The following is a 12638-nucleotide window of genomic DNA, read 5'->3' on the forward strand; positions in this document are numbered from 1 at the left end:
AAAATAATGTCTTATATCTATCTTAAACCGAGCATTTTGTCATGTCCCTGAGGCACTACACTGAGTTTGTACTTGGACAATTATTAACTAAATGTGTGTAGTGTCATTATAATGTATATAATGTAATGTAAGCAATAATGTAAGCATTTATTTGTGTTCCTTTCTTGTGAAGAATATTTTTCTAAAAAATCTGCAAGATATTTTATAAAAAACAGACTTTAAAGTTATGTCCCTCAGTCTGAACTCAACCCCGTCACACTAACAATTCTATGCCCATAATAATTTAGACTCTGCTCATATGTGACATCATTTACCAGAAATGACATAATTCAGCAGAAAATGGTTAGCAGTTTCATACTTTTTATTCATATTTTTGAGGCATATTATAGTCAGGAAGGGTACCGTCAAGCTTAACAATTCAACCCTCTCACATAAAATTAAGATGGAAAATTATTATTTTTCAAAATGTTATTTTAATCCCTAACTATACACAATGTACTTAGATTATTGCTGCCATATATGGTCTACTCTCCAAACTACATGAGGAGCAGTGGCCATTTTTAGTGAAAAACCTCAACCCCGTCACAAATATATGTATTTCTCATTGTTACACACTCTTTCTATTAGTGTGAAATGCTCAGACGTTTTTCTTCATCTGATAGACCTTTTCAACTAAGAAGAACACTGATGGGATGTCCATCTATTTGTTGGTTGACATGGTAAGAATGAAAGTTAGTGGGGGAAGGGTCGTGCATTCCTCTCATTAAGCAGGGGTTCATCGGGCACTAATGCATTGTGATGGGATTATTTTCCTCAGGCAGTTATCTAGGTCATGGTCCATGACCAGCATTATAAAATGTACTATTTGATGGTCAGGGAGGTACTTTAAAAGCCATCAGAAATATTCTGTGTGGAAGGAAATGGAAGTTTTGCCACAAAACCACTGGTTGCCATAGGAATTAATGCTATGGAAACTGGATATGTGATCAATTCACAAACCATGTATTAATTACTATAGTTCCACTGATAATGGTCTATGGTGGATTTTACTGATCAAACATCACTCAACCAAAAGCTTTCTGACGCCAGGCTGTATTCGTCCTTATTGTATAAAATGATATATGACAATTTTTTAGTTCTGCATTTCTTGGTTTATTAATTCTGTGCACATTTACAAAATGTAACAAATAAAAATCTATTTAAATTTATTTTGTATTAAATACATACATACATACATAAGAAATTGAGTAACACTTTATTTTAAGGTGTCCTTGTTACATGTTACATGTACTTATTATAATAACAATTAATTATGCATAATTACATGCAAGTAACCCTAAGCCAAACCTAGAAGGCAAGCCTGCAACCATTAGCCGAAAAAGCGTAAATAGCTAAAAGCTAACACCAAAGAACTTATACTTTTACCTGTGGGAAAGGAGACCAGAGGCCGTTTTTTTTTTTAATGGATGTCAATGGAGGAGAGGGTTCACTACGCTGAATAAACAGCTTTTTAGAGGAAACAGCTTATCATTTAATGAATCGACAGCCTATCTGCTAATCTTCAACATGTTAAGGAAACATGAAAGATTTCGTTATTAAGTAATACAGACTCTCTCTCTCTCCCTATATAGTTTACAGGGTTGCAAACTTGTGAAAGAGTTGAGTTATTTACTTAGTTTATTAATCATTTTAATTCAAATATATATATAAAATAGTCATGGTTTCAGTAAATACATACTTACCAAGACATTGACAACTCATATTTTTGTTATAAATAGAATTTATGATGTAATATGTCCACTTAAACTTTGACAAGCATACTACATCAGAAATTGCACCCACATTTGCAGCAGAAAGACCATGCTGGCCATGCAGATTTTATGTTGATCCAAAAATAAGTGGACGATATGAGAGAGAAACAAAACTGAAGGCAATGTATTCCTTCAAATGTGTTACAGACTTCAACCTCGTCACACCTTGTCACATTAATATTTTTGGAAAAATATAGGGAAGACAATTAAGAATGAACACAAAGGAAACATGAAAGATTTCGTTATTAAGTAATACAGACTCTCTCTCTCTCCCTATATAGTAAGACAATCTCTGGCTCTGGCTTAACCCTCCCTAACCATATAGGATAGTAAGTACATGTAGTTAATTAATATTACTCAGTACTTAAATGTATTTACAATGTAATGTACAATGTAATTTAATTACACTGTAACAAGGACACCTTAAAATAAAGTGTAACCAGAAATTGTGTTTTATGGCAGCGTTGATATTAGTTTTTGTTGGCATGTCGATTTATCAGAGCACTAGGCTACAATTTAACAATTTATCAGAGCTCAGCAATATAACAACCGACTTTTCATGGCTTATTGAGAAAGTCAGTGGCTGTTTAGAGTAGACCATTTTTGGAAAAATATAGGGAAGACAATTAAGAATGAACACATTTCTTGCTGATTACTATCTGACATCCCATTTTATCCATTATGGGGTTGAGAAAAAAAGGTGTCTAAATATGAAAAAACCTGAAAATAATAAAAGGTTGTTAACACCTGGGAAGGTGGGAAAATATTATTTTTTTGGAGGTTTGATATGTGCCTAATGATGTGGGGTATTTAGAGAATGAATCATATGTAGCTATATACTGTAAATGTTACCGAATCCCAGGAATGAGCCTTTTATATATGCATTGCCATTCCACTTACTCTTATTGTGTAATTTTATTGAACGTTATGTGAAAATAATCAGTATATAAATTAATATGCTGAATTATGTGTTTTATGGCAGCGTTGATATTAGTTTTTGTTGGCATGTCGATTTATCAGAGCACTAGGCTACAATTTAACAATTTATCAGAGCTCAGCAATATAACAACCGACTTTTCATGGCTTATTGAGAAAGTCAGTGGCTGTTTAGAGTAGACCAAACATTATTCTGAAACAAAGAGAAAAACCCTGTTGATGTTGTCAATGTGGATATGTATGGCTCTGCTTTCCATTTTGCGTCATCGGGATTGTCACGCATCACATCAGAAGCCAATGACTATCACGCTGTTTCTGAGTGCCAAATCAAGAGATAAATCACTGAAAAGGCTAACAGGCAACGTCTTTTTTGTCCGTCTGCTTGCTGTGAGACTAGGTGTTCGAATCCTACAATGCCAGCGCTGCACCTGCTTTTGTGAAGATAATATGAAACATTTAGAATGCAAATTCACCAAAACACACAAAGCAGAGCCAAAGCTATGCAGCACAATGATGAATGTGCTGCCACTAACATGCTGACATCCCAACAAACACAGCTGGCCCATGCTAGTCTTTGCTTATTTTTCTGTTTTGCCTTACAAATTGAGTTTTGTGCAACATTACTGCCCTATTACTACATTACAAAAGAGCAATTTTAATGGTGGTTTCGTTGTCAGTCCGTTTGGGTTTCCAGCAGCTGACGTCAGTGCATAATATCACTTAGCATTTATTAAAACAGTTTATATTCACCATTATAAAACGGATAGTTCTGGTCCTGAGTCCTGACTTCCGACTGGTCAACAACACAGCGTCCCACTCATGGCGCAGCTCCGATAGCAGATCGTTATTTTTGCGGCATAGGCTAGTAGCCAAACAATTTGTCAAAGACTAAGATTATATATTTTCGCTCAATAAGTATCATCCTGAATAAAATTTAGCAAAAAGGGTAATTGGGTCAGAAAGTTTATAAAAAGGTAAGAATAAAAAGTCGCAATTCCCTCTTTTTTCCCCAAAAGTTTGCAAGAATGACTGGCTTACTGCACATTATCTCAGTTATTTCATGGCTACATAAATAAACAGGTTGACTTATTGATCTGAATATGAATTAAAATTATTTGATTATTTCACCTTATTGTCCATCCATCCCAATGTACAAAAAATTTTAACATTATTACAGAAGTATATATAGAGGACATTTTCCTCATATCCAATAACTGATAGGGTTGCCAGGTCTGCGTAACAAAACCAGCCCAATTGACCGTTCGCGAAGAGCTTGATTGACAGGCGCTCTGATAACGCCGAATCTGACCAATCATAACGCTTGCCCGACATACAAATCAGATTAACCAAAGTGCCTTTAAAGTGGAAGTGAAGCAGTCAGTCAAGTTTTCATTATTTAGTAAAGAGATTTCCACTTTAATTAAAAAATACATAACAAACACGATTAATGAAACCTATTTTAAAGAAAAAATAATGTTTTGTTATAGCTTTTAGAGCAAGGGCCGCCATCTTGCAGTACCACCGCGTGTGACGTCACGGGGTTGGTTCGTTCCGTTGGCCAGTTAAGTAATAGCCTATATAAGTATTTCTTTACTTTTTGTACACACGCTTGTTTAAATGGAGGAAGACGAACTTGAAAGAACTGTTGAGCCCATAATAAGTGCAATTGCTTATGCATTTGAGCCGATAAGGCAAGGGGACCGAGCAGTACTGCCATTACGGGTGGAAGAAGTCATGAACCTGCTCTGGTTTGGGGTGAAAAACGGGTCGGTAACAAATTGCGTTTACATGGATACTCGTCAAAACAACCATTAACATAATATTCTGTGCATTTGCTCAAGCAGACAAGAAAAGGGACTCAATTTGGTACTCGCGTGCGATCCGAGCCAAGTGCTTTTTGCGTGCGTGTGATTACCGCATTGAAATCTCTTTCGTGCCGACTCGCTTTTGAATGGCTTAAAACGCTTTAATGTTTAAACTGACAAGTCTTAAAACACGTGAGAGTGATAAAGCAGCACTAGCCCGATCATTCAGATTAAACACTGCATTGTCCTAACAGCAGGTACATTCGCAGGTGTTACATACAAATACTGGCGAACGAGCCAGTGTAATGCAAATACGTCTGAAAGGTCTGACATAACAAGGTGCCACATGAACGATACTGTATGAAGCGTTGTTTGTTTACATCACATTGCGCCTCGCGTTATGAAAACAGCGTTTGGGATATAATAATCAAAACTTCGTAATATAGGCCTAGATGATGTGATATAGATATTGATATAGATATTTATGTTGAATATTCATACAAATTATGGTGAAAACCAAAATAATGATGTGTTAAAATAACATTCATGTGTTCAAAAAATAAAGAAATGCTTATATTACTTCACTGGCCAATGGAATGAACCAACCCCGTGACGTCACACGCGGTGGTACTGCAAGATGGCGACGCCCTTGCTCCAAAAGCTATAACAAAACATCCCTTTTTCTTTAAAATGGTTACATTAATCCTGTTTGTTATGTATTTTTTAATTAAAGTGGAAATCACTTTACTAAATAATGCAAACTTGACTGACTGCTTCACTTCCACTTTAAGACAAGTCATTTCTCTCGGCGGCCATCTTTGAAACGCCTCTCGGGCATGCAAGTGCAGCTCCTTTCTCTTTGAATGGGGAAGCATCAAATTCCCCAAAACTGTTCACTAAGCTTACGATTAAATTTCATATTTGAAATCGCCAATGAAATCTGACAACAACCGTGTTATAAATGTTGTTTCTTTTGCTCAAATAGCGTTATAAAAATATTTTTTTAGGCTAGATCAGCCAGTGCGCATGCGCAGTCCAAGCGCAGGTCTCAGAATGCTAAGTTTCTATAGCAACCGAGACTTCTAAAGGCCCGTTCACACCAAGCACGATAACTAGGCAAGGCAAGGCTAGGCAAGTTTATTTATATAGCACATTTCATATACAGTGGTAATTCAAAGCGCTTTACATAAAAGGAAGTAAAATAATCATAAAAAATAATCACAACAATAAAACAAGGAATTTAAAAACATTTAAAATGATTAAAAAAATAGATTTAAAATGAAATTAAAACAGTTAAAAATAGAAAAATATTATACATAAAATACAGTGCAATCAGTTCGGACACAGCACAGTGCTCATTCAATAAATGCACAGCTAAACAGAATTTGACTTAGTGGGAGCATATACAGGCTAAACAAGAGCAGTGCAAGAATTGAGCCTTGTGGGACTCCGCATTTCATGGACGTCCACTTAGACATATGCTCTCCTATACTCACATAATAACCTCTCCCTTCTAAGTATGACCTGAACATTTTGAGTACCATCCCAGAAAGCCCGACCCAGTTTTCGAATATGCTGTGAGTATGTTATTCTCTCAACAATAGCAAAAAGAGTGCGAGTGTTGTTTAAGTTACTGTTTATAAGGTTTGAGAAGAAGGTCTGTCTAGCTGTGGCTAGTTATGATAGTATTCTGATTTAGTTACTGCTTTGTGATGACTACTGAAACTAAGGTCTGTCTCCAGAATCACACCAAGATTCTTGACTTGATTTTTAGTTGTTTGACCCCTAGAGTCAATGTATGCATTCACCTTGAGAACTTCATCTTTGTTTCCAAATGCAATGACTTAAGTTTTTAAGTTACTGTTTATAAGGTTTGAGAAGAAGGTCTGTCTAGCTGTGGCTAGTTTCACATTGAAAGCATGAAGGCTGTCTTTATAGATGCTATAGTGAATTTCAAGTTTCGTCTTCCGCCACATCTGCTCAGCTTTTCTGCATTGTCTTTTCATACTCTGTACTGCTGTTGATTTTCTATTAAGATAACGATAAAGATATAGTCCTAAAAATCGTTCTTAATATTAAAGAATAGCACACACAAAGAGTCCACACCACAGCTATAACGATAAAGGCACAGAGAAACGATATCATTGGAATCACTTTCCGAACGACTTTTTCCAGCTGATGAACGATACAAACATTGACAGCCAATCATAATCCATCCTACTATAACGAGCTCGAGAATTTAAAGCGGCAGACGAGTGTGCGCTTAGAATAAACAGATGATATCGTCCACTAGTGTGGATGCTAATATTGTTATCTTTATAGTTATTTTTATAGTTATCGTCCTTGGTGTGAACGGGGCTTAATGGCAGCGGCAGTGATGCACTGACTTTACCGATTAGCGATGGACTCTTTCATTCAGAAGGCGGGGCTTTCTGCGATTGAGCGGCCATATTAAGCGTTGGATTTTTCCCCATTTAAAACTATACGAGTGACACATCTTGGTTATTCTATAGAGACAGAGCGACATGCGTCATAATCTGAAAACCATGCCCACTGGGGGGGGGGGCAATCCAACTTTTTGGATTAATTTCGGTGGATTTAAAGGGATAGTTCACCCAAAAATGAAAATGATATCATTAATTACTCACCCTCATGCTGTTCCAAACCCATAAGACCTTCGTTCATCTTCGGAACACAAATTAAGATATTTTTGATGAAATCAGAGAGCTCTCTGACCATCCATAGACAGCAAGTGTACTACCACAATCAAGGCACAGAAAGGTAGTAAGGACATTGTTAAAATGGTTCATGTGACATCAGTGGTTCAACTGTAGTTTTATGAAGCTAAGAGAATAATGTTTTGTGCGCAAAGAAAATTAACTTTATTCAACAATTCTTCTCCGAGTCACCCTAGGGTGCCATTTTGGAAAGTATCATGATGCATGTGTGTGCTCTCCTCTAAATGTAAAGGCGCAGTACATGCATGTTCAACGTCAGCTGTACCACGCGCATTCGTTGTTTACGTGCAGGAAAATTATGCGCATGCTTCATGATTCTCTTCAAAATGGTGCTCTAGGATGACGTGGAGGAAAAGAATTGTTGAATAAAGTTGTTATTTTAGTTTTCTTTTCAAAAATATTCTCGTAGATTCATAAAATTACGGTTGAACCACTGATGTCACATGGACCATTTTAACAATGTCCTTACTACGTTTGAGAAATGTGTATTAACGTCTTTCCGCAGTTGAAATAAAATGATGTTCATTCATGTTTATTTCATGCTTTAAGTAAATATGAAAAGATGATTGGTTCACATGCTGCTTGAACTCGCTACAGTGATCTGACTCATGACATATTAAAGAGCCACAAAACGGAATTTACTGGTTGAATTTCTTAAAACATTACAAAATTTGAAAGCTAAGATCTTGTTATATCTTGTCTGTCGGCATGTTGTCAGTTTACTCCTTGCTCTGCTATGTATTTTTTACTGCGTGAGAACATGATGTGTAGTGTGAGAGCGGCATGCCTTGTCGGACATAGCAACAGTAACTAGAGAGTGCGGGTTTTTGCGAAGGGTCGGTGCTCAAAACTAGCCAAATCACGACCAAAACTAGTCCAATCGCGTTCCGAGGGAAATGGCTATTCAAAATCGCATCAAATTCGCTGGGGGGTCAAAACCTCCTCTCAGGGGGTCCCAGCTTGGTCGAAATCGCGTTTCCGGAAGGCGGGGGCGGGGGGTTCGCTTCAACCCCCAGACTTGGCAACATTGACAACTAGGACACAAGATGGCGCCATTTGCATTTGTAAACAATAGTCCAAGACACAGCGTTGCCATGAATGACAGTGAATATTAGGAAATATAAAGCTGTGTTCACGCCATATCGTAATTACCGTAATTGCGAGATACCAACTTGTAAAAAGCCTTCCACGTCCTCGTAGAACTTGTAATTACAACTTATGAACTGGGAGTTTTCTGAGAGTTACGACTTGTACCACCACCTCAGATTCATTAGCCGCTATGTTTAGGCATTGATAGTGCGATAGTCCGAGTCCAAGGGTGTGAACAGCTCCAAGTAGAACGTCACGTGTTGTCATCTCGAAATCACCGACATGACGTGAATGCAGCATAAGACCGCCAACCTTTGCTCTCTAGCAGTTAAAACATAAGACTGCATGCTTATTGAGGTTTGTTTTTCGGTAGTCTCAGCCTCAAACGTCACGCCCACGGACTGCTGGCTGAACGTCTGATGCATATGGAACACAAAAATGGAAACAATTCAGGTGTTTCGAAGTCGCCATCGGATTGGTTAGATTATACAGGATTTCCGGGAGACGTGTGTGTCGCGTTCTTTAACGTTCCGCCTGGAAACAAAGATGCCGTGATGCCAAACTCCCTCACGAAAGAAGAAAGTCGTCGTGTTTACAACTGTGATGACGAGCGCTTTTCAGGATCAACTAAACGCTGGATTCTCAGAAGTGTGTGAAATATTTAAAGTTTGCAGCATAGAATCTTTCAAATACGTCTGAGAGTTTTATACACCGGTCTGTTATTGTGGCAACATTTCTACGCCCTGAAACGTGACGCTGAATGAAAGGAACAGTGATTGGTTGTTTGACATGTCGGTCAAACCTCCTCATGGGCGGGCCTTGGCCAATGAAAGCTGCCATGGATTCCAGACCTTCAGCCGTCAGTCTGAAAGTCTGGCTACGCGAGACTAGTTTTTCGGTTGTGCTTCAGCTCTGCTCCTCTGCATGGATGTAGTTTGAGGAGCCAGTCCAGTGTACACTTACAGGATGTCTTATCAGAGTGGATAGATAGATAGATAGATAGATAGATAAAAGTTTTTGTTTGTTTTTAGTCAGTCTGACTATTTGACATTAACAATTTTCTTGTTTGGATAAAATAGACATGGTTTGGAAGATATATATTTTTGCACTCACATTAATAACATTTTGTTATTTCTATCAAAATAATAATAATAATAATAATAATAATAATAATGTTTTATAGAAAAGTGTATCTTTATTATTTTTAATATGTAACATTCATAAAAGCCACATGCCCTGCTGTGTTGTGAATCATGGCTAAAGGCATTGCACTGTGCTATTGTCACAATGCAGCACACTCCCACACATATCATATTTTCAAATTAAGCACACCTCAAACCGTTAGAGTTTGGAACGGTGAAATAACCTGCCATTGTTTTGGAAGATTATAATCTGCGTATTTTACACTTGAGCCATGTTTGTTTTGCTTAAAGTTTGTTTTGGATTTGTTTAAGCTCAACTGTTAGGATAAACAAATGTCTAACAGGTAAAAAGAAAATCCTTAAAGAAAGGTAGACAGGGAGGAAACAGACATTGCATGGCCCGAAAGAACATAGCTTCATGATAAATACGAGATGAGACATATTTTAGACAGTTTCTGACTGCTTTGTAATATTGCTTTAGGTATTAATACTTGAATTCGATGGATAAGAGTCTCATGTTCAACAAGAGATGCATTAAGTATTAATAAATGTGCTTTTTAAATTTGGAAACATCAGATTAATGCATCCATTCATTTTTAAGAGAAGGTTAGGATTAGTTATTATACACAGATTAAAAGGCAGAGCTTAATAAGATTAGTAGTAACACAGTCATTTATGTTTGTTTTTTTTTCATCTCAACAGATGCCATAAATTAATTTAATAGTGTTCTGCGTGTATATGATCAGTGGACAACTGGATAAAGTCAATTTAGGTTTTTATAATTAATTAACATGTGATGATGCAACACTGTCCAAGACCATGAGGCAGCAAATTGTTAGATTTTTTGAGAAAGTACATTCAGATGTTCAAAAGGGTTCTTGTTAATCTAAATATATACATGGAATATGGAACATGGCCCAAAAGAAATGTACAGTGATTTGGACATAAACAAATGCAACAACAATTCTGAAACAAATGCAAACATAACATTTAAACATTTAAATGCAAACATGGCAGTAATCTCTTTCATCTCATAAATATGACTAATATTTTTTAAATGCAAGTTTTGTAGACTATCACTATACTCACCAGTTTATAGCTTACTCCAGGAATAAGGTACTTTCTTATGCTGATCCAGGACCAGCTCTACAACCAGAATCCAAAGTTTAGCATTAGAGGTAACAGAGGACTGATGAGGAACAAAGAACAAGAAAACCTCTGCAATAATCAGAACCTGGTTACCATATATTTGCCCTGAGCTCCACCTGCTGTATTAATAAATGTGGTTTTTACATTTGGAAACATCAGATTAATGCATCCATTCATTTTTAAGAGAAGGTTAGGATTAGTTATTATACACATATTAAAAGGCAGAGCTTAATAAGATTAGTAGTAACACAGTCATTTATGTTTGTTTTTTTTCATCTCAACAGATGCCATAAATTAATGTAATAGTGTTCTGCGTGTATATGATCAGTGGACAACTGGATAAAGTCAACTTAGGTTTTTATAATTAATTAACATGTGATGATGCAACACTGTCCAAGACCATGAGGCAAACTTACAAATGGTGTTATATCTGAACTTGACTCTAAATTACAATTTACCGTTAACCATTGCCCACAGCATGGTGTGTACTTGACAGAATGACCAGAGCAACATTGGGCTGTTCGATTTTCCATTTGAATAACAATGCTCCGAGAGACAGGTATTTGAAATGGAGAGTCCCAATGGACGAGCACTAAACGGACTAACAAGCCACTCCAGCACTCTGAACCTCCACATGCTTCAACCGCAGCTTTAGCGGTAGCAACTTTGATTTCAACAGTAATTGGGGTCTTGTCTCTGTCTAGTACTGCCAATAACACGAGCTAAGGTTAATAAAGGCTAAGGTGTTTGTGCGCCTGTATGTGTGTTTTTACTATGGCAGGTCTTTATGTGTCTGTATGAGTGAGTGCTTTCTTATGGCAGGTTGCTCAAGTGGGAAAGGCTGGGTAATTAGGTGCCATGGGCACTTTACCTAGGTCATGCACGTCAACACACTTCAACCTCTTCAGTCACAAATATATAGGCTAACCTTGTATTTGTCAAACAGCACAAAGCAGTCAAAAGTATCCATAAATCATGAGTTAAGATTTACTTTTAAAAATGGTTGTTCGTGCCAATGTGTCATGAAATGAACAAATGTGACGCTGAGGATTATTTGCCTCCACAAGCAATTCACTGAGGTTGAAAATTCACGTTAGCGTTAACTGTTGTCATTTGATATTGTGTACATGTGTGATATCTGGTGTTATTTACGACATATTTATGTTACGTTCAAGTTTTGATTTACATTATGTATGTCATTACTGGGAAAATCGTTTTTTAGAGTACATCTCTGTCATCAATTATGTCTATTTATGGGTCAAACTGTACTAAACAACACGTTTTCGGTACATAAATACATGCACTTCTACAAACTTCTCTGGGAACCTGGCCAGACGTACACTCTAAAAAAAAAAGGTTCTTCAGCGGTTCTTCAGCGGTTCTTTGGAGTGGTTAAGGTGCTATATAGCACCACCACTATAGTTTTCAATGATGTGGCAGTTGAACTAACCATGGACATGTAAATGTGTAAGATTAATCTCTTGAGCAATGATACTGAGGTTAGCCCACAGGTATACAATTAGTAAACGTTTGAAAGTTGAAACTGTGAGGCCACCACACTAATATAAACAAGACTGTAAAATGGTTTGACCTTTTTTATTATTATAAGTTAACAACCCATTTCAGCCATGGCAATTTAAGCCATTTCTCATATATACAGTATATTTACATTTAGTCATTTAGCAGACACTAAAGATAGATAGATAGATAGATATTATATATATATATATATATATACATATAATATCTCAGAAATATTAGAAAGAGATTACTTTTCTAATATCTTTCTGTCAGCAAATTGTTAGATTTTTTGAGAAAGTACATTCAGATGTTCAAAAGGGTTCTTGTTAATCTAAATATATACATGGAATATGGAACATGGCCCAAAAGAAATGTACAGTGATTTGGACATAAACAAATGCAACAACAATTCTGAAACAAATGCAAACATAACATTTAAACATTTAA

This window comes from Sinocyclocheilus rhinocerous, unplaced genomic scaffold, assembly GCF_001515625.1.
Source record: "Sinocyclocheilus rhinocerous isolate Xijiao unplaced genomic scaffold, SAMN03320098_v1.1 scaffold468, whole genome shotgun sequence".
Classification (NCBI taxonomy): domain Eukaryota; kingdom Metazoa; phylum Chordata; class Actinopteri; order Cypriniformes; family Cyprinidae; genus Sinocyclocheilus; species Sinocyclocheilus rhinocerous.